Below are 19,985 nucleotides of genomic sequence, written 5' to 3'. Positions count from 1 at the left end.
TCTCACACGCTCGTAGCACTTGGTACAGGGATTAGCCAGGCTAAGTTGGGAAGAATAAGTCACCGCTCCTGGCAAGAGGATCAGGTCCAGGTTTCCACGCTCTCTGGCCGAGCAGGTTGCAGCCGGCAGCCGAGTTCGTCGTCTTCTCGGCAGCGAGGGCCGTGTCCCCGCCTTTCCTGTTTTTGTCGTTAGCGTGGCGATTATCGTTTCCCAACTCTTGGCCTTCACTTCCTAGGAACAACAGGAGCAACACGGAATTTGATTTCTCTGTCTGCACTCTATTCTTTTCATCACTGGCGGACTCTCTAAATTCCCATTCACCCCTTCAGTAAATACCTCCCACCATTCTTGGCTATTTTTTTTCTATTCTTCCAGTGGCAACTGGAATCCTCAACCGAGCTCTGGTTTCCTGATCTTCTATTCTTAGACATTTCTTACACAATCCTGTTGGTAAGTTCCCTTTGTGGATATGCTTATACCACAGTCCATTTACAACCCCGAGTCAACTTCAATTTCAGATTGCCCGGTTCTTGAGATACTTTCAAGGTTCTTTCTTCCGTCAGGGGTCCTTTAGCTTGAGAGACGTGTGTCCATCTTTTCTCTGCCCTCCAAACAGCTGGTTCTGTAGTTAACAAAACAAGAAAAAGGCCCCTCCCGTCATGGGGTTGGAGTTTCTTCTGTCCAGGTTTTCATTAGTGTTGCCCCCATATCTACCAAAAATTCTACTTGTTTGTTCTTTTGGGTTTCTTCTTCCCAAAGCGGGAAGCACCACCCAGGCTGGTCCCCCAGAAGGACCAAAAGGTGACTGTGAAAAACAGAGTTTTCCAGGTTGCGCCCGGGTTACCCTCCGTGGTGTTTCGCAGGCTTTCTTCACTCTAGAATGGCGAATCCAGGCATTCTGTTCTCTGATATTGGTAGCAGTCAGGGGGTCTTGAAATGGACCTTCCTGTTATGGTTTCAAAGTTTTCTGCAAAAGACTTCACATACTCGTCAGTAAAATGTGGCCCTCAATCAGAGGATCTAACAGCTGGGCCTCCAAGCCTTGGTATTATTTTGTGTATCAGTGTTGTAGTCACCTCCTAAGCTTTTGCTGTCCTGGTAGGGAACGCTTCTGGCCAACCTGAAAAAACATCAGTTAATACCAACAAATATCGGTACCCCCCTTTTCCTGGGAGTTCTGAACAATCAGTTTGCCATTGTTGTCCAGGCCCATTCCCTTTCCCCATTTGACCCATTTCTAGCTTGGGCATATTTTTGGGATTAGTCTGGAGGCAAAGATCACACTGCTGTCACCTCTTCCACAGTGACAGACAAATCTCTAGCTCCTGTCTCCCTAATCAAATGTTTGCGTAGTGGTTCTAGTCTCCAAGGCCCCTTCTTCTGCTCTTCCCTTCCTAAAGGCCAAACCAGGTGGGAGAAAGCCCCACTGTGTTTGCTTTTTCAGGAGAAAAATAAGTGCTAAAAAGCCACTTTGGGGGTGCCCAGGTGGATCCAGTGGTATCCAGACCCCCCCCAGAGGGAGCATCCCCCAGCACCCCCAAGTCCTTCGCAGGGCTGCTCTCAGGCCCTCCATCCCCAGCTTGTGTTGATACCCGTGGTTGCCCGGGGCAGCTGCGTCTCCCAGGCGAGCTGGGTCCCGCCCCGGCCCGCCCCCGGCTCCTCGCAGTGTCCCTTCCCCCGGGCAACGCGGCTCTTCCCCGCAAACACCCGCCGGTGCCGGCCGGATGGAGCAGGCGGTGGAGCCGGTGCCCGGCGCCGAGCGGCTGTGCCGGTGCGCGGCGCGGGGGCTGGGGGTGCCGGCGGAGCGCTGGGAGCGCTGGGCAGGCGGGGAGGCGGCGGGGCCGCTGCTGCGGAGCTTCCTGGCGGGGCCGGCGGGGCCGGCGCTGCTGCTCTGGCGGGGCCCGGCCGGGGAGCTGGAGCTGGGGCCGCCCCCCGCCGCCCGCCGCAAGGGGCTGTTCTTCCTGCGGGCCCCCGGCGCCGGCCCCGGGGAGCTGCTCTGCGGGGACCTGCCCGCCGATGCCCTGCGGCACTTTGCCGCCCTCGTGGAGGAGGTGAGGATGAGGGGCCACGGGGGCAGGCTCAACATGAGGAGAAATTTGTTTGCTGGGAGGTGCCAGAGCCTGGCCCAGGCTGCCCAGGGCGGGTGTGGAGTCTCCTTCTCTGAGACATTGAAACTCGCCTGGACCCACCTGTGTGATCTGCTCTGTGACCCTGCGTGAGCAGGGCTTGGACTGGGGGATCTGCAGAGATCCCTTCAACCTAACCAGGCTGGGATCCTGTGAGGCCTGGGCAGCCCCGGAGGTGCAGAGGGAGCCCTGGCACCCATGAGTACCGGGTGCCCCTCGCACATGGCAGCGGGGAAGGTGTCCCCTCCTACAGACAGGCTCCTTGGCCTCCCTCCCTTCTCTGCTGATGCACTTGTACCCTTAACTCTGCCCTTTGCAGTACCGTGGACGGCTTTAGAACTCATATAAACCACCTGAATGCTGATCCACATCAGCTCTGTCTATCAGTGGGGTCCTTGTGGGACTGATGTACCCACAGGTGCTGGAGGGGACATCTGCAGGTCACCTACTCCAAACCCCTGCTCAAGCAGGGCCATCCAGAGCCAGTTGCCCAGGGCCATGTCCAGGTAGCTCTTCATTATCTCTAAGGATGGAGACTTCACAACCTCTTTGAGCAACCTGGGCCAGTGCTCGATTACTCTCATAGTGAAAAAGTGTTTTGTGATGTTCAGGAGCCTCCTGTAGCTCAGTGTCGGGTTATCTCAGGTGGGCTGATGTTTTCTTAAAGAGATCGTCAAGAGGTTCGAGTGCTTTTGCTTTGCTGTGTTATTAGCCTGAACTAGACAATGTTGTTTCGGTTTATTCCTGATGGCTCCTCACCTGGAGAAGTCTCAGGAATGAGGCTGTAATGGGAAAGCAGAGGAGCTGCTGGATTTGAGAAGCTCTGATCATGATGTTTGGTATATTAAGATGGTGACTGATAGATTGGATTCCCAAGAGCAGGCTGCCAGACTGGTTATCCTGGTTTTGTGAGAAAACACATTATTTATACGGGGAGCTTTTGTTTTGATGAGCCCCGTGGTCTTGCGAAGTCTGCACAAACAGTGGTTTTGCATCACGGCTGGCCAATAGCATTGCAAGCACCGTCTGCTATGGGTAGATGGTGGGGTAGGAACACTTTGGCAGATCCTGTTAAATCCTGTTTTCTGAATGCCTTTGGGAGCCGGGATTGTGCGTCCCAGCTGCGTGTTTGCAGGCTTTGCTCTCCCCTGTGCAGACATGCAGTATTTCTGCAGGGAGCAGATTGTGCCTGGTTTTCATCCTATTTTCCTCTCAAGCTTCACTTGAAGGCAAAAGCAGCGGTGGTGCTGGGTCAGGCAGATGGGGTGGGTCTGCGTGAAGGTGAAAAAGGTCTTGAATTTCCTGGGGTTGGGGTCGTGTGTTCCTCTGCCCACACTTTGTCTTTATTCAGTGAGGGGTCACAGCTGGTGACCTTGTCCACTTGTTGCTTCACTCCTGCGGTGCCGAAGGGAACACACCTGCTCTGTGGGCTGGGGCTTCATCCTGAGTCCAGTTATCATTTTAACAGTCAGAAAGAAAATGAACGGCTATCATTTGCCTGGTTACAACATCACTGGCATTAGCAGTCCACATGCTTTAAGTAATAGAGACACATCTTGCTAATAATGCAGCTAAAACTGCTGAAGGTGAACTCGTCAGCACCTGCCCGTGTGTTCCCTGGGGTTGTGCTCCCCCTTCCCACGGCTCCCTGGGCACGAAGGTGGCTGGTCGGGTCTTCTTCGGGTCTACAGAGCCAGCCACAGTTCCAAAGAGTCTTCAGCATCCTGGGACAGCACCATGGAGGTGCTGAGCTGCTTTATTCCGTTTCAATTTTATGTCCATTTGCAGCTATTTTTATGCCTTTAGTCACCTCCCCCCCCTCCCCTACCCCCACCCTGAGTCCAGTAACACAAAGGGCTGTTGTTTGTCACTAGGGACAACCTGGCTTTGTTAGGCTGTTGCCACAGGCTGGTCCCAGTGCAGAGCCAGCCAGGATAGGTGACAGACACGGTGTTGCTGTCACAGCTCAAACAAGCCAAAAGCAGCTCAAATCTGGGCAAACCCCGACCAGCCCCACAACCCCATGCTGCCGGGTCAGTAAAAGTGCTGATAAAGGCAAAGCTCCTGTTTGGTGGGCTGCAGCTGGGACCTGGGGGACCCTCACCACCAGTGTATCCCAGGGGGTACCAGCAGACCTTCCCTTGCAGCACACTGAGCTCAGCCCAGCCCTGGCAGGCTCAAAGGGCAGCCTGACGGCTGTGCCCATGGGCAGGGACATGGGGACCAAGCACCGGGGACAGTTGTGAGGGCAAGGGACAGCAGCCCATGGGGCCATCTCCAGTTGCGGGCTTGAAAGGCTGGGAGAGCCTGGGGATGGGGCTGCTCACTTTGCCTACTGGCTTCCACCCTCCTTGGCTGCTTGGATTTGGGGAAAAGGGTGTTCTGCTGTATAAAGTGGGCCTGTAGAGATGCCCATTCATCATCAGCTGCCTCTATTTCACATGGGAACTGCTTGAGACAGCAATGAATATGGGTCTCCAGGCTTGGCCAAGCACAGACCTCAGAGCCTGGTGGCCTGTCCGTCTCCTGCTGCACTTTTTTCTCCATTGGTCTTCCGTGACTCCCGCTGTAGGTGATCGTGCCCATCCTAACGAACAAGAAGAACCATCAGGGCTGGCCACAAGTGGTGTCACAAGACATCGTGCGTCATGTCCACAACCTCAAAAGTACCATTTTCACAGTTGTTGGCCAAGTAGACGGCAAGACCTTGCTGCCTCTCCCAGCTGGCTCAGAGGGAATTGAGGACATTGATCTGGAAAATGAGAAATCGTGAGTACCACCCCAAAATAACAGGTTCTGGAAGGTCCAGAGAAGCAGATGCGTTTGTACATCAAGTTGTCATCGTGTCTGGGCTGCGTGCGTGCCCCTGTGGAACCCCAGGAGATGTGTGGGTGCAGTGGAATGAATCACTCCTCAGACAGGACGTGGTGCGGGTGGGATTTTGTGAGAAGTTACTGCTTCCAAGGCAGTGGGGTGACCTGTCCTCAGCTTCCCAGCCCACTTGGTGGTGTTTCTTGCTGAATTAAGTGAGTTAATGACTGCAGGGATGTAGAATATTTTGAGGGAGAATGGTATGGGGAGAGAGAATCTTGCTGGATGTGTGAGTCTCCAGGTCAGATCCTGAACCTGAATGGATCTGATGTGACAATGACTGGCTGTGCAGAGAGGTGGCGACTGGCTCTTCATTTCCACCATTCACTTTATGAACAGTGTTGTTGCCCACACTGCTGCAGACATTCAGCCATTTTCTCCAGAGAGTAATTCCTATATTAAACCAGTGACAAAATCTTATGGGGTTTGATTGTTTTGTGGTTTTGAAATGTGAAACCCTGTAAAATCCAGCTGCCCACACGGCCATTGGAAGTAGATCCAACTGAGCAATGCACATCAACAAAGTTAATCACGTACTCTGTTTACTACAGCATGGAACGGATAGATAAATCTCTGGTGTATGCCATGGAGTCGGCCATCATAGACTGGAGCCACCAGATCCAGGAGGCACTGAAGAAAGAGTCTTCAGAGCCTCTCCTGCAAGGCAGCAATCCGAACCCGAAGGTGGAGCTGGAGTTCTGGAAGAACAGGTACCCAGAGCAGCCTGGCCAGTGCATGGTGCCCTGTGGTGCTGGTTTTGTGTAGAGGGAGAGTGCTGGTGGTGGAGCTGCTAATTCCATGAGTTGAGAAGAACAGGCCACTTGGGGTTCATGTAGGCTTCAACTAAGGAAAATTGCTCCCGCACAGAAAATCATCATGATCTGCAAAGTGCCTGGGAGGTCACTGGGCAGCTGGCTGTGTTTTAACTTAGCCCCACCACAGGGGCTACACCTCAAGGGACTTTTTTCAGAAATGCCCTTTACAGGATCCCAGGCTGGTTGGGCTGAAGGGCCCTCTGCAGATCCCCCAGTCCAAGCCCTGCTCACGCAGGGTCACAGAGCAGATCACACAGGTGGGTCCACGCGGGTTCGAATGTCTCAGAGAAGGAGACTCCACACCCGCTCTGGGCACTCTTTCGTCACTGTTCACTAGGAGCCATCCACAGGAGTAATTGCTGATGGACACCTGCTGGGGGCTGTCTGGAAATGGTGCATCTCAGCTGGCTGCTGTTCATCTGTCAGGGCCAGAGGGGCTTTAGATGCTCAGGAGCCTGGGAGTGGTATTTCCTCCTGCCCTTTGAAAACCTTTGTGCTGTACTGGTTCAGGCTGACTCGGGGCAAAGCCCTGCTGGCTGGAGAGCTGTTGCTAATGCCTGCAGAAACACGATGGCTTTTTTTCAGCGATGTTCTGTCAGTAGCAGAGCTGCTGTCATGCTGAACTCAGCACTTTCTGTCCTGTAGGGTTTGTCTGTGCCTCATGCAGCTTTCTCCCATTTCCACAGTCCATGTGTAGCTGGAGGAAGCCCTGAATCAGGCCCAGGGGAAACAGATGATGTTGGGGGACAGCTGATGGCCCAGTGTAGGTGGGTAACATGGCCACCAGCATCCTGGTGTGCATCAAGAACAGTGTGGCCAGCAGGCCCAGGGCAATGACTGTCCCACTGTACTCAGCGCTGGGGAAGCCAAACCTCAAATCAGTTTTGGGCCCCTCAGGCCAAGAAAGACCTTGAGGTAGTGGAGTGAGTTGAGAGAAGGGAATAGAGCTGGTGAGGGGCTGGAGCACAAGTGTGATGGGAGTGGCTGAGGGACCTGGGGGGTTCAGCTGGAGAACAGGAGCTGAGGGGAGACCTTCTGATCTCTGAACTGCCTGAAAGGAGCTTGGAGCCAGGGGGGGTCGGGCTCTGCTCCCCAGGAACAAGCGCCAGGATGAGAGGAAACGGCCTCAAGTTGCGCCAGGGGAGGCTGAGGTTGGATATTAGGAAACATTTCTTCCCAGAAGGGGTTGTGAAGCATTGGAACAGGCTGCCCAGGGCAGTGGTGGAGTCACCATTCCTGGAGGGGTTGAACAGTCACAGAGATGACATTCTCAGGGACACGGGGCAGTGCCAGGGGTTAGGTTATGGTTGGACTCGATGATCTTGAGGGTCTCTTCCAACCAACTGATTCTGTGATTCTGTGTCTCGGTTGCTGTAGGTGTGATGACCTGGAATGCATTTACAACCAGCTGACAACGAGGAAGGTCAGGAACATGATGGAGCTGCTGGAGAGAGTTGAGAGCAGCTACATCCCAGCCTTCAAAACCATGCTAATGGATGTTGAGGCAGGTGAGATGCTGGGGCAACTTTACCACAGTGCTGGCTTCTGGCCTTTCTTCATGGCCTGGTGTGACTGATTTCAAGCCAAATCTTTCTAGTTTGTGAATTGAGACTGGGCTGCTTGTGCTTGAGTCTAGGCTTTTGTTTCCAGGCTGGGACAAGCTCCATCGCTGGTCTGTTGAGCCAGACTCTTGCCAAAGTTCAGGGTGAATGGGTTTGGGAATTTATTCTGCTGTAATAAAGTGTTTGCATTACTCTAACAGGACTCACCTCAACTTCCACCAGCTCCTCTGGTGTTATTATGCAGGAACGGGAGTTCAGACTAAGAGGACAGATCTTGTACCTAAGACTGCTGTGTTAGAGCGCTGCTTCTCAGGCTTTGGCCACTGCAGCCCGAATTTCCTTGCTTTGCTTTGCTTAGGGGAGTTGAGCGCAGCCCAAGGAAATATTGCAAATCCCTGTCTGTAGTGAAAAACAGTGTAGTCCTGCTGGTCTGTCCCTGCAGACCAACACAGCTGGACATCCATGTCCAACCCAGCTGCTCTCTGGCACAATGGAACCATCTAGACTGTGTTAGCTGTGCACGTGCTGGCAGAAAACACTGTTCTTCACCACTTCACGTGCAAACATTGAATCTCTTAAGGATCTGTGTCACACTCTGCATTGTGCAGTTTAAATGGGCTGGAGAAACACCCCTTATATAAGGAGCCAAGGGTTCATTGTTAAACTAATTAATACTTTAAGGGTTTAATCAAAATACAACAAATATTTGGTTTTAATCCGGCTACAGCGATACTAACCCTAATTGGATAATTTGGACTATAATTGTTAATTTCCATTACAGCGCAGTGCAGATTTGTGTGCACCTGCTTTTAAGTCTCTGCCCCTTTCCCTGGCATTGTACTGGTGTGGCTGCTGTTGGTGGATTTGCTGGGAGGGTGATGCTGATAGTGGGAGTCTCTTCTTCCTTGGTCTTGGGCCTTAGGGGTTATTTTTGCATGCATTCAAGCACTTCTGTCACTTCTTGTTGGTCCACAGGTTTAATTGCACAACGATCTGGTTTTATTAATGCTTGCGCTCTGGGGTAATTCTTCAGGGTAAAACCACACAGCTGTACAGAGCTAAGCTAAAGCTTTCGACGAGTCAGACATCAGTTGCTTTACTGTTGACAGGTTTTCTATTACAGTCAGGACTGGTGGGGCCGTCGTCATCTGCCCACTGGACAAGGAGTTGCTTGAGCCAAAACTGAGCTAAAAAGGGCTCAGGCCAAGGCTGTACAGCCTGTCGTGCTGTACAGCAAGGCCATGGCTCACAGCCATGGCAGCACTGTATTTTTGGTGCTGTTGGGCAAATTCCGTGTGACTTTTTAGCAGTTGTGGACTCAGGCTCTCCACGAAGCCCTGTCCCAGCTCCCTGTCCCCTGCCATCACGTCAGCTTATTTCTGTTCTGGTTACTGCCGCAGGTGAGTGATGTTCACGAGTGAGTGACCTGCAGCACACAGGTGGCTGAGGGTGCTCAGTGCTTGTCAGGACAGTTTCTTTTCCCAGGCACTTTTCCATGTGGTGAGGCCAGCACCTAGCTGGGAACCCAGCACACCGCAGCTGGGTGGTTCTTACCGCTTCTCACGTCTCTCAACACAGCTTTGACTGAAGCTCAGGACGTTCACCTGCACCTGACACCCCTCAAGCGCCGCTCGGAAGACGTAGAGAGGGTTGAGTTCAGCGAGGTGAAGCCTTTCCTGCTCCCCCTGCTCCACGTGGTGTGTTTGATCTGGGTCACCTCCAAGCACTACAACATGCCCGTGCGGATAGTGGTGCTGCTCCAGGAGATCTGCAACCTTCTCATTGAGCAGGTCTGTGGCTGTGATGCCTGTGTTTGCAGTCCCCTGTGTCCCCTCTCCCCTTCTTCCTATTGTCCTTCCCTGGAAAAGTGATTCTTTAGGCAACATTTAACTTAATAAACAGGTTCAAATGTGTTCAACACAAGAAGTCCTTGTTTTCCATGATGGCAGAAGTGACCTCTCAGGTGTGATTTTGCTCTTCCAGGCCCTGGTGTACCTGTCTCCAGAAGACCTTCTGAAAGGGGACATGGAGGAGAGCCTGGGCAAGGTGCGAATGGTGCTCGGTATCCTGAACATGTTCAAAGAGGCATTTGAGGAGAGAAGGGAAAAACTGCACATGTATTATGAACCAGGCCAAGAAGTGAGGGAGTGGGACGTCAGCTCCACGATGGTGTTTGCGAGGCTGGACACCTTCCTGAAGAGACTGGAGATGGTGGAGGTGAGACTCTGGTCTTGAAAAACATTGCAAACCGTCAGGAGAACTCTGTAGCCAGGAGATCACTTGCTGGCATCTTTCCTTTCTATAGCTTCACCTGATACCAGGGAATGGGGCCACTCTTTTGCTGTTAGGTCTCCTGTTACAGCGAGTCTAAGACTGTGTTTTACTATGTCCTGCTCAGTGCATATGTAAGCTGGTCAGGTTGATAGGTGTGTTTTTTGCTCTCAGGAGTCCCGTTGGACTCCTTGCTCCTGTTGGGGCAAGAAAAGGAGGATTACTGGAGGTGTGGTTTGCACAGCTGTAAATAAAGCAATGTAATCTCCCAGGTCTCCTGGTGCCATCAGAGACAGATTTAGGTTATGGTTGGACTCAATGATCTTAAGGGTCTCTTGCAACTGAAATGGTTCTATGATTCTATGACACCCTAGAGCTGGGTCCTGCCTGTCTTGGAGAGGCCAGATGGCAGGATCCCCTTGGCTGTGCCACGTGGGCCTGGGGAGGAGCAGGGACACGTTCCTCACCAGGTTGTCCCTTCGCATCCTCATAGTCCATCAAACTGGGGTGCTGTGGCTCAGGGGTGTCCCTGTTTGCCAGATCTGTCACCTGAGGCAGGGACATTGGGGTGTCATCCCTGAGCTCCCAGTGTGGCCAAGGGCTCCTTGAGCCACAGGAGATGTTCTGCAGAGAGCAGGTCTGAGTGTGAATGTGGGAGCTCCCTATGCTCTCCTTACCACATGGCTGTGTCTGGAGACCACAGACATACAGACACCATATGTACCTGTTATACAGACACTGTATATACCTCTTATACAGATACTGTATGTACCTCTTGTACAGACCTTGCATGTACCTGTTATCTCTCACGTGGCTAACCACACACATTCATCTGCTCTCCACACACATCCCAAATGAATTTCTTTGTTGATTGTTGCTGCGTTCTCAGTGTGTAGGGTTGGATGGCCAGTGTACAGGTTGCTGGTGTTTGCAGTTTTACTGCTTTAAATGTGCCATATACTTTTATGTGTTCCTTAATTAACTATGTTGAAAACTGTCATGACTGGTGCCTATTTTAAAAGTATTCATAATGATGGTTTCCAGTAGGGTTTGATGTGAAATAAACCAAATTATGCTGGTCAGTGTAGAGAGGAATATAAATAGACACAGGAATAACTGCAGGTTATCATGAGGACAGTGTTGGTGACAGGTTTACTGGGACCCTGTAAAGGCTCTGGGGCACTGACTGCTGGGATTCCATGGATGCCATGGGCACACTGTGGATATGGGCTGCAGACAAAAGCCAGTGGGGAGGTTTTGAGCTGGGGCACTGTGCGCTTTGACCAGTGTCTGTTTCCTCCTTCCGTGGCTGTCCCACACTCCAGGGACAGTAGAAGCTGCAGTATCTGGAGTCAGAGGGAGAGCCTGCGGAGTGAGCTGTAAAACAATAATTAAAAGCATAGTGCACACCAGCCTGTTAATGAGGAAAACTGCTGCATCTCTCTCCGTCTCAATTTCCCCTCATCACTTCATTTCAAGCAACCTTGCAAGACAAAGCAAGGGACAACTGGTATTTCCACATTATTTTTTTGCCTTACTAGGTATTTGTTCAAGCGGATGTGCTGGTGTGTCGAAGTGAATATGAATGCATATGTGCATTTGTTTTCGAATTTTCATAAAAGCTGCAGTTACACTGGTGCATGGGTAGCCCATGAGCACGTGAAGAGGGAAGGATCCCTTCCCTTTGGTTCGTTGCACTGTTTCATATTACGTGTCTGTGGTAAAACCTGCTGCCCTGCTCGGGTGGCCCCAGGACAAGTGCAAGCAGAGAGTGGCCACCAGTACATTCCTGTGCACATTTCTCCTGGTCCTCTGAGACAATGGATGTTCAACCAGCCCTTACTTGGCCCTACCTAGGGAGACAGATGAGGTGGGATGGCAGCAGAGCTGCCCAGTGCTGCCACCACCACTGGGGGAGCGGGACATTTTCCCAAGAGGTGACACTGCCAGGCTGCAGAGGATGGGAAGGGAAGGGAAGGACCCGTGTGCCACCTCAGCAGAGAGGGCCAGCGGGGCAGGTGCTGCAACACCCACTTGGACACGTGGAGGTTTGACTGCGCAGGAGCTTTGGACAGTTTGGGTACCTGTAAATATTAGAAATCTGTCCTTGGTTAATACCTATAAAATTGGGATTCTTAGCTATGCTGGATGACACATAAGAGTCTCATATCCTGCTTTGGATCTGTCCTTTAAATACACTTAAAAGCGATTTTACAGTTGTCATGGTATTTCTAGTGGCTGCAGCAGGTCTCACTGGGCAGGGACGTGTTATGAGCAGCCACTGATGCTCAGGACAGGCAGATCAGGCTCCCCCCTTCCCATCCCTGCCACCCAGCCTGAGCACCAGCGCTGTGCTTGGGAAGGTCCCTCAGCAAGTGCAACTCTGTCGTGACAACTGTTGTCATCTTCTTTTGTCAACATCATGACCTGTGTCTCCCTCCGTTGACTTTGAAGGATCTCCTGGCAACTTCCTTGGACTTGATGAAGCTGGAGAAAATTGAATTCAGTGGGATTAAAGGGAAGACCCTGGGCCAGCAGGTCCTGGACATGTATGAGGAATTCCAGGAGGCATACAAGGTGTTTTCAGAGCGAACCTATGACTGTCTTGACCTGACCAACACGGTAGGTGGGACCAGTTTGCGGGAACATCAGGAACATGTGCATGTTTCCAAAGCAGCAGTTTCCTGCTATCTTCTTCCCAGCTCTTTCCTCCTTTCATTATGATCTGATCTGGTACTGGAGGGAACAGGGAGCCGCTGGCCTTTCCTGCAGAGATTTGGGACTTCTTGCACGTCTATATCTAACGTACCTTGCTAGATCAGCACCTTAGATCAGTGCAGCTGGGAAACTGGGATTTCCATGAGTTATGCACAAGCTTTTGCTGTACATGGTGCTTGCTGAGGTATAAGAGCTATACCAACACCCACATCTCTTTGCTTTCCTGCTCTTGGTATTTACCATGTTTCCCCAAAAATAAGACCTACCCCAAAAACAAGCTATAGCATGATTTTTCAGGATGCTTGAAATATGAACCCTATTCAAAAAATTAGCCCTAGTTACAGTTCATAAAAAAGTCAATTTAAATAGGGTCCAGGCAGCTATACATGTAAAAAAGTAAGCATCTTTTGCAGCAAAAATTAATATAAGACTCTGTCTTAGTTTTGGAAAAACAAGGTAGTTTGCCTGATGAGGGCCAACTCAGATCATCTCTGGGATGTGTTCGCTCCTGCCTAGATGAACACATGGCATCTGGGGCTCTCAGAATTCAAGGATGCTCTATTTTATTATCAGTAGTGCTTTAATTAAAGGAATATTCCCAGCCCTCTGGGACCTGCCTGGTGTGGGGATGGGTGGCTCGTGCTTTGCTTCCTGCAGCTCCCAGTACATCTCTGCAGGGGGTGGCACGTCCCCAGTGTTTCTTGCTGGAAAGCTGCTTGCTCCATAGCACCCCTCCTTCAGCAGGGCAGGCACAGAGGGGAGGTGACAGTGGCTCTGCAGGAGGTGGCTTGGGTTTGGTGACCCCATGGCCATTTGTGTGACTCTGAGTCATGTTTGTTCTTTCAGTGCTCTAGTTTTGCACCCTCTGCCACTGCTGGAGCCGTTTTTTTTAGCTAAAACATGGCATCTGGATCTGCTGGAGCTCAGCAGTAGCAATAGTAAAAGCTATTTCCTTGCACTTTGTCCTTTGGAAAAGAGACACATGACCTCATTTTTAGTGGTTTTGTCCAAGCTAGAACAGAAGGACTGTCACGGACTGTCAAGTTCAGTCTTTGATTTGGACTCTTTTACGTGTAGGAAAACAAATATAGATGTTACTCTTGAAGTTCAAAGGATTTATTACAGTTGAAGCAAGAAAAGCAGTGCAAGAAGATGACGGAAATTACAGAAACCCAGTACTGTTGAGTTTGAAAAGGACCTCTGGAGATCACCCAGTCCACCTTCCCTGCTCAAAGCAGGCTCAGCTAGAGCAGGACTGTGACTGGTCAGGTGAAATATCTCCAAGATTACCTATGTCCAAGTGTGGAGACTCCACAGCCTCTCTGGGCAACCTGTGTGAGTGTTTTGAAACTGCCTCACTCACAACCAGCTCACCATGGAACCACAGGCTTGTTTTGACTTGAAAGTAGGTTGGATTTGGGACTCAGCAGGTGCATCCGTGGGTTTTCTGGATGATGGTGTGGTCTTCAGGCCAAGTGGTGGGGGAGAGGGTGTGGAAATAGTCCATCTTGCCTGTAGGCTGAAGATAGTGCCATGTGGGCTGTGGAAAGCCCTCAGGACCAAAGGGTCCCTCCCAGAGAAAGGGCCAACATCTCAGCCATGGGACAGCACAGAAATGTTCTCAAGCTTCGTGAGGACTTTGCCACGTTGCGATGGCTGAAGATTGGCCAGAGGAGTGGCTTAGTTCACGGTGAATAAGAGAGGGCATCTCTGGATCGAGGAGTTACAGGTACCTTCCTAGTGCCATCTTGCAGCCTCACAGCTTGTGTTTTGCCTTTGTGCAGGACTTTGAGCAGGATGCCTTTGGTTTCCAGCAGAAAGTAGAAGACATGGACCGTCGGCTGGGCACCGTTTTCATCCAGGCTTTTGATGACGCCTCCAACTTGGACCACGCCTTCAAGGTTTGTTTATCGCTCCCTTGCTCTTCCCTAAAAGGGAAATCAGGGCACCCGGCTCGGTGAGAATCACGCTGAGGAGACCAGGCAGTGCTGGAGCCACAGGCACATGGGGCTGGTGTTTGCTGGTGGGACAGTGGGACTTGTAGCTTTTGGGCTGCTCTTGGTTTGGGATGCTCAGGCTGGTGGGTCCCTCACAAAGCTTTTGGATGCCAGGAGATATATTTGTGTCTCTCTCTGCAAGTTGGGGGAAATCATGCTTTTTCTAGGATTTCCTGGTGAGAATTGATATTGTTAGTATCAATTTGTTAATATTATTAATACATGGATCTGTTTCAGTTTTGGAAACAGGTTTTCTAGAAACAAAGCTGGTTTATTTATCAATTAATCTATCTTGCAGAAATAATAAATGGTATTTTTTTTAAAAAATCAATACAAGCATTTGTAGAAAAGACTTTAGCAAGTGACAGTGTTTATCTTTGTAAGTTTTTTGAAAAAAATAGAAAATCTTGAAGCATTTGAAGAACAACAGTTGGAATGTGGTCCAACCCCAGAGAAAGTCTGAGAGGCCCCGTAACAAAGGGAGCAAATTTCCTTTTTCCAAAGTGCCCATCGGTGCGGACAGTATTGAAGCCTCTGGGCTGGGGAGGAAGGTCCCAGCTGATCTCTCTGCAGGAGTCGGGGTTGTAAATTTTTCCCCTCTTCTTTTCCTGCGTGTTCACCCCAACAGCTGCTGGACATGTTCGGGAGCCTTTTGGAGCGACCGGTAGTCGCTGCAGATGCTGCTGGCAAATACTCCGTCCTCATCAGCGTGTTCAGCAGGGCCCTGGACCACGCCAGGCTGATCTACTCCCGGCACATCCAGGCAGAGCTGAAGCTCGGTAGGTAGAACGTGCTGAGTAAAATGGGTTTTACAGGGAGTTTGATTGAGATTAATTTGGGGGGGAAATGATTTATTTTTCTAAGGAACCCAAAACTTTACAAATTGCAGATGTTTTCAGCCTCTGTAGCTCCTAGTGGCAATGGAAATGCCTGGGAAAGCTCTGTTCTTAGTATTAAAGCAAATAATTGGTTAGGAGTAAAAATGCCCTTTTTCAAATGTGTATGCATGATATGTGACTGGGAATGGAGACACATGCTGAGCTTTTCTCCCAGCGAGGCTGTGACAAGAGGTTTCTCTCCACATTTGTGTGCTGCCTCCAACACCCCATGGGACCTGCAAACCCGCTCATGTGCTCCTCAGAATGAATTTATTTTGTTTCCCTTACAATGCTTAAAATGCAAAGTATGCAAGTGGGACTTTGTAACCAAGGGTTTAATCAGCCTTTTCCAAGTTTATTATTCCCCGTGACTGTTGGCACAGGGGGGAATGGGTGGATTTCTATCAGATTATGAGGATTCAAGTGTGTCATTTTGAACAATAACCTATTTACTTGCCTCAGAAAGATCATACTGGAACGAGACAAGTCCTGGACTGGAGAGAATCATGGAGAGAATCATTTGCTGTGAATTTGTGGTTATTGTTCTGTGGCTGTTAGATAAGACGGACAGAAGTAACTCCTGGTCAGAAATCCCTATGTCAGTGTTTGTGAGGGGTGGGGAATGTGTCCCAGGCAAGGGACACCTCACATCAGCTCAGGTTTGGACATAGTCTGGGCTTCTCGTTCGATCTCAGCTCCTTATTCAAGATCCAGAGGCACTCGCCTTGGTCACAGACCTACATCAGTGTGGCAGATGTTGGATTTAAGGAAGGAAGCTGGGAAATCAGAGCAGTTTTCTGCAAATGAGGTTCTGTTGTTGCATCTTTGGGGTTACAAGTGCAGTGTTCAGTCAAACGCTGTTCCAATGTGCCCTCCCCAGGATCCCCCCCTGTGCACAAGAACATGCCGCCGGTGGCTGGAGCGCTGCGCTGGGCGCAGGAGCTGCGAGCGCGAATCCAGGTGCCGTTTGATCACTTCAGGCACATCCCACATCTGTGCGTGTCTGTTCCAGCTAAGTTGCTTTATGACCACCTTGCTATCTTCTCTGTAATCAATCTGATTTTCTTTCTGTGGTGAACATTATCCCATGGTTATAGCTGAAATAATTCTTAGTCAAAGAGGTGTGAAGTGGTTGCACTGGTGCTTTTCAGCTTCCTTGTGATCATTATTTTTTTTAAGAAACTCATTAACTGGATTTGTTTTGAAGCGATTAAGAGGCACAGTGGGCTATTCAGCTTTCAGACATAGTTCCCGGGTTGCAATTGAAAGAGGTATCAGAACCTTTCCTGCTGCAATCCCACTCAGCATGTTCTCCAGGACCTCCTCAGCTGCAAGTCCTGGTTCTGGCATCATCCAGACTGTGAATAGCAGAGAAGTGCTGGGCTGGACTCAGCTGAGATGGGTCGATGGAGCTGGGTTTGCATGTTGGGGAGCAGACGAGCATTTTGTTGGGCAGAAGAAAACTTTCTCAGCGTTAAACAAAGGAGCCATCTCCCAAGATCAAGGAAAGAAACCAATGCTGGTATATTTATCACCCAAATGCTTGTTATAACGGATGGTGTCAGGGAAGTATGGCCTCATACTCACAGCTGGCACCACATGAGACAACATTTAAGAGCTCTGTAAGCAAGGCAGTGTTGGACTTATGACAACTGAGGGTGTTCTAGGGACTGCACCTGGTAGCTCACAGGAATGGCTTCACGTGTGCTGGTCAGGATTCTGTGTAAATGGATCCACTTTTTTAATGTACTTGACCAAAATAACTTGACCGTCACTGTACCATGTTTGTAACCTTCTCTCACTGTATCTTGCCATTAAGTGTCTTTAAGTGCACAGTTATTCTGCAGCAGCAAAGACATTGGTGCAATGAAACAAACTCTTGGGCTGTTCCCAGCACAGAGCCCAAGTTATCATGTCTGATTTGAACCTAAATGGCAAATTTTTGTCCACCATGAAGGACCCAGATCTGCATTTCACACTGATTTTCTGTCCTCTGTTTAGAGTAGTTAATAACATGCTCTGCAACGGTGGTGACATGATGCTGTTGAAAGGGAAAAAGGATTAAAAAGGAGAAACAAAAGTGGTTTTGCTGGGATTTACTTGGATTTGCTCAGAGGACTTGTTTACTTCCAGCAGGTTTCTCAGCACTTGCCCAGCGGTGACTGCTCAGGCGCTCCTTTTTTCCAGCTTTTGGTTAAGTTAATTCAAGTTTTGTCAATATGTCCTCCAAAATCAACAACCATCTTGAGGAAAACTTGGATATTGTAGATGAAACAGTGGGGAAAAGACAGCATGATAAGAATTCCTCTGGCCTGCTGTTCCCTGGGCTGTACAGCCCTGGCAGCGTGGCCAGGGCTCTGCCTCCCGCACTCTGGGACACCTTTGCTCTTCGGTTGGAGGGGCATGAATTGGGCACCGCCAAGAGCTTCATCTGCCGGGAGCCACACTCTGCTTCTTTCTGCGCCTCTTTGACCTCAGAAAGTGGTGGCTGGTGAGCAGAGGTTGCCCTGCTCTGTGCAAACACCGGAGCATTGAGTATGTTACGGAGACCAGTGTTCCTCCAGCAGCTCTGGGCCCTTGTTCTTCCCCCAGGACGTGGTTCTCATTTGCCAGTTGCCATGCAAACACCCGCAAAAGGGCGCACTGGGGCTTGGAGAGCTTTTGTGCAGTGAAATGGTTTTGGGCGATATGGTGGGGTTGGAATGTAAGATCCCCAGCCAGGCTCTGCCTGCAAGGTGGTGGGTGGTTTTGGGAAGGGGTAAATAGAGACTGCAGCCTCACAGGGCTAAATGTAACGCTGAGCTTGTCTGTTGTGCCACCAGCTGCTTGGACTCTGCTGAAGGAAGAAGGGTGATAGAGAAGTATGAAGAAATGATCCAGCTGCTCGACAGGTAAGTGGTGGCTCAGGCATGACTGTGACTATATGAAAAAAAGCCAAACCTTATAGAATCATAGAATTGTTTTGGTTGGAAGAGACCCTCATGTCCATCCATTAACACAACCCTGGCACTGCCCCGTGTCCCTGAGAACCTCGTCTCCACGTCTGTCCACCCCTCCAGGGATGATGACTCCACCACTGCCCTCGCAGCCTGTTCCAATGCCCGACAGCCCTTTGGGGAAGAAATGTTTCCTAATATCCAGTCTGAACCTCCCCTGGTGCAACTTGAGGCCATTTCCTTCTCCTTCTCTAAAGCACCTTTCAGCACATTTGCAAGCCCAGGGCCTGAGAATGTCTCTTTCTAAGCCAGAAGGAATTTTGTGATGAGAGAGGAGGAGGAATCCTTTGCTACACACCACAGTCTTTCTGTGATATCTTGAAATGAGAAGTTTGCATGGGAGGGACAGGGGCTGTGCAGCCCAGCAGAAATGTTGGAACGAGATTCTTTTGGATGTAGGAGATGCTGTGGTAGAAAACCTGAGCTGACCAGAAGTCTCAATCCACTTGTGCCCATTCACAGTGTACTTACCGTGGCTGTAATGTGTGTATTCCACAAGTGGGAGTGGGATTCGTTGCACCTCACTTAATATCTTAATGTTTGATGCTAAAACTGAACTGATTGCTCTGAGCTTTTGAATGTTTGTCCCCAAATTTGAATCCTCTGCTAAGAATGGTACTTGGGGGATCTTTGTTTTCCTGACTTGATGCTGTCACTGGTTTTCAGGTGTTTGTCTTTGAAGCCAAGATCTTTATGGAGGTGGTGTGGGTGGGTTTTAAATATTCCTTGATGTTCTTCAGCCCTCAGAAGTGGACTTGGCTTTTATTTGGTTCTATGTCTTGGTGTGCGGGCTTGGCAGCTACGTGGTGGATGTTTTAATTTGTTTGTTTGTTTTCCGGCAGGTATCAGGAGAAGCTCTATGCAGACTGGTCCCAGACAGTCTCTGAAAAATCACAGTACAACCTTACTCAACCGCTTATCCGGCGAGATCCAGAAACCAAACTGATCACAGTTAATTTTGATCCCCAGGTAAGAACTAGCTTTCCTGTCTGCTGGAGGGCACGTCTCCAAGCTGTGCCCCACCGTGCATGGCAAGTCTGGTGGGATCGCTACTAGATCTGTTCTGCTGAGGTCCCTGGAGCATCTGTTATGGGTGACATGAATTAACCATCCCCTTTGTGGGCTCTGTCTCCTGGTAAAATATCAGGATTACAGTTTAAGCAGCGCAGATTGTAATTAAAGCCAGAAAGTCTGTGAGTAGCCAGATGTTAACTGGTGTCAACATCTCCAGAGCAGGTTGGTTTGACGCTGGTGTGGGGAGCGTAGGAGCATCATCCTACAGACGTGGGTTCGTGTTATGTTTACCTGAAATCTGAGCTTCCTGAAAGGGTATAAAAATCCCAGGAAAGGTTTGTTTTGTTACTTCAGTGTTGTGGCTGTTGGATTTCCTTAATTGTGGTGCAGGAGGCTTCCAGTAGGTCTCTGTTCCCTAGGGCTGCCCTCTCCAGCACAGGGAGGCCTGACCATCCCCCTGCCCAAAGCAGAGGCAGGGTCCAAGCCAGCAGAGTGCAGAGGTGGATTCAAAGGTGCTGGGGCCTGATGAGAGCTGGGGCCTCTCAAATGTGAAATGCCATTTGCTGCGGAGGTGCTGAATCTCAGGGGCCTGGGAAAACATCAAACACTTCCCCCTTTCCCTGGGACTTGCTGCTGTTAGAGAAAAGTGTTGAGGTTCCAGAGCTCATTCCAGCTTGGCTCTCAGACAAAGGATTTGTCCAGCTCCTTGGAATCTCCTTGCTAAGGTGGGAAGCAAA

At 50.2% G+C, this 19,985-nt stretch overlaps 1 pseudogene; it reads left to right on the top strand.

Annotated features, from left to right (window-relative positions):
* LOC136113845 (dynein axonemal heavy chain 9-like) overlaps positions 1 to 19,985 on the top strand; it is a 248,318-nt pseudogene that overhangs the window by 10,981 nt on the left and 217,352 nt on the right.

The sequence above is a fragment of the Patagioenas fasciata genome, chromosome 29, assembly GCF_037038585.1.
Source record: "Patagioenas fasciata isolate bPatFas1 chromosome 29, bPatFas1.hap1, whole genome shotgun sequence".
In the NCBI taxonomy this organism is placed as follows: Eukaryota; Metazoa; Chordata; class Aves; order Columbiformes; family Columbidae; genus Patagioenas; species Patagioenas fasciata.
The sequence above is the reverse complement of the archived record's forward strand: the minus strand, read 5'-3'. Positions and strand labels throughout refer to the sequence as shown.